The 3,074-nt window shown below is 36.4% G+C and overlaps 1 pseudogene; it reads left to right on the plus strand.

Moving 5' to 3' along the window:
- Positions 1-209: 209 nt before the first annotated feature.
- LOC136222831 (stemmadenine O-acetyltransferase-like) lies at positions 210-1,557 on the plus strand (annotated as a pseudogene).
- Positions 1,558-3,074: the final 1,517 nt, after the last annotated feature.

The following is a 3,074-nucleotide window of genomic DNA, read 5'->3' on the forward strand; positions in this document are numbered from 1 at the left end:
GCAATTAGATAGATTGCTCATTTTAACACTGAAATAGAAAGGCTAGACATAAAAAGAGGGCAGTCCTACTGGGGGTAGCTCGTAGAAAGAATGCCTCATTCTTATTTTAAATGAATTTTGAGTGCATATAAAACCCACTCGGTGTGTTGTAATTTTGTGTATTATAATTTTGTATTTTTATAAAATTTTGTTTCAGATTCAACATAGAAATGGAAGTTTCAGTCGTAGCAGTAGAAAGCATAACACCATTTTCTTCACATGTTCATAATCTGAAACCTTTCAATCTCAGCCTTTTAGACCAGGTTACACCAACAACTTATTCACCTCTAATTTTCTTCTACAACATTAAGAATTTTCATCTGAAAAACACCCGAATTACAACTCAACTAAAATTGTCACTCTCCAACACTCTAAATGTCTACTACCCTTTATCAGGAAGAGTGAAAAACAACCTTATTATCGACCAATTCGATGCTGGTGTTCCTTATTTCGAAGCTCGAGTAAAAGGTAATTTGTCTGATTTCATCCGAGAACCTCCAATGGAAATGTTCAACATGTTCCTTCCATATGAACCATTCTGCCAACAACAACTTGATCCAACGTTAGGAATGCTAGCTGTGCAAGTGAATATCTTCGACTGCGGGGGGGATTGCACTTGGCATATGTTTCTCACACAAAATCAATGATGGAATAACAAGCAGTTCTTTTATGAAAACATGGGCAGCGAATTCGTGTGGTTCGGGTTCGTATAACAAAGTCGTACAGCCTAATCTATTCGAGGCTTCGTCAATGTTTCCACTGCAGAAATCATTGCCTTCTCGCTATACATCATTGATGGAAACCCTATGGTTTAGTAAAAAAGCTTTCAGGACAAGGCGATTCGTGTTCGACGAGAGTGCAGTATCCGCCCTGAGAGCCAAAGGAAGAAGCGAATACGTAGAGAACACGACACGTGTTGAGGCGTTAAGTGCTTTTATATGGAAATGTTTAATGAAAGCTTGTGAAAACATATCATGTTCTCCAAGGTCCTCTGTTATGTCTCAAGCTGTGAATATTCGCAGACTAATGAAGCCACGAATGTCGAGATATTCCATCGGAAACCTTGTTTGGTCCGCGATTGCGAGGTATAATCCGGATGAGACGGAGATGGAGATGAAGGAATTGGTGAGTTTAGTAAGGGAAGGTGTAGGAAAAGTAAACAGTGAGTATTTGAAGAGTTTCTCAGGTGAAAAAGGGTCTCTTGCCATTTTAGAACATCTTGATGAGCTTGGAGAGATTTCCATGGAAAATCCTGATGTGTTTAGCTTTTATAGTTGGCATACATTTGGTTTTAGTGAGATTGATTTTGGATATGGAAAACCTGTTTGGGTTGGGATTTTTGGAGAGGCAAGTAGAAATAGTGCAAGTGATTCAAATTTCATAATTCTGAAAGATGTTGGAAGAAATAATGCAATTGAAGCATGGATGACATTAGATGAGAACATCATGGATGTTTTGGAAAATGATCCTGAATTTCTTGCTTTTGCTTCTTTGAATCCATGTATAACGAGTGACTGAGGCAAGGGAGGGAGTTTCAGGGTGCAATTACAGTATCTCTAAACCACCTCTCCCGGGATGGATTTGTTATGATTTGTTAGGATTTTGTTAAACTAATAATCCCTATTATTTGGGACATGTTGGTAGTGTTCTGTTATTTCTCAAACTGTTTACCGCGTTCGTAGGTTGTGTAAAATGTGGGCTGTTTTATCTTTCTTGCAAGGCTTATTTAAGCCATCAACTGTTTTTTTGAATTCAATAACACCAGATCATCTTTCTGTAATTTTATCTTGTGACTAACTGGTTGTGAGAGAAAACAAACTGCAGTTTCTTAGAGAGAGAAAAGGAGTGTTGGAGATATGGCATCCGATAGCTTTGTTGAACCTGCAATTCCTAAGTTTGATGGTCATTACGATCATTGGTCCATACTTATGAAAAAATTTCTTCGTTCGAAAGAATATTGGGGTTTAATAGTGTTGGAAATATGCCTTAGTTAATTTATTAGCAGATAATGTTTCATTTAATTATTTGAATTTAGGAGAAGTTATTCAGTTATTGCTTATGTTCAGGAGAAGTTCTGGAAGTCAGTTGTAACTGATGTTTATAATATTCTGTATAAATTTCCTCAAGTTCAATAGAAGTTCAGTATTGGTTCCAAACTCTTTAGGGTTGGTTCCAAACTCCTAAATGTTAATTACTACAAAATGGTATCAGAGCAAATTATCTTGAGGGATCTGTGAGAATGGAAGCAGATGCAGTATCTTTCAATCAGGTTGCTGCACCAGTTTTTTGATGGCCAGAATTAGCAAGCTTAGGATACTTTGAAGGGTCTCTATCATGGCAATGATAGAACAAGAAGAAAAGGAGACTCTACAAGAGTTTTCTGATAAACGGTGATAAATAAAAGGTTTGGGCATATTCAAAAGAATTGTAGAACCAAGTCTCAAGAAAGTGTCAAGTTGACACATGTTGCTGAAGAAGAAGAAGAAACATTGTTTTGAAATTGGTGAGACGTGCACCAATATGAAGCATTTGGAGAGAAAGTGCTCCAATTCAAATATGAAGCATTTGGAGAGAAGTGCTCCAATTCTAATATGAAGCATTTGGAGAGAAAGTGCTCCAGTTCAAATATGAAGCATTTGGAGAGAAGTTCTCCAATTCTAGAATGGTGATGGGAAGTACATCATCAAAACAAATTTTGAATCAAGAGGTCCAATTCTAGAATGGTGATGGGAAAGTACATCATCAAAACAAACTTTGAAACAAGTTGGGTGTTTGTAAATACTAAGGCAAGGAGGAGTTTGTTAGAAATATGCCTTAGTTAATTTATTAGCAGATAATGTTTCATTTAATTATTTGAATTTAGGAGAAGTTATTCAGTTATTGCTTATGTTCAGGAGAAGTTCTGTAAGTCAGTTGTAACTGATGTTTGTAATATTCTGTATAAATTTCCTCAAGTTCAATAGAAGTTCAGTGTTGGTTCCAAACTCTTTAGGGTTGGTTCCAAACTCCTAAATGTTAATTACTACAAATAGAAA

This window comes from Euphorbia lathyris, chromosome 3 (assembly GCF_963576675.1).
Source record: "Euphorbia lathyris chromosome 3, ddEupLath1.1, whole genome shotgun sequence".
Lineage (NCBI taxonomy): Eukaryota > Viridiplantae > Streptophyta > Magnoliopsida > Malpighiales > Euphorbiaceae > Euphorbia > Euphorbia lathyris.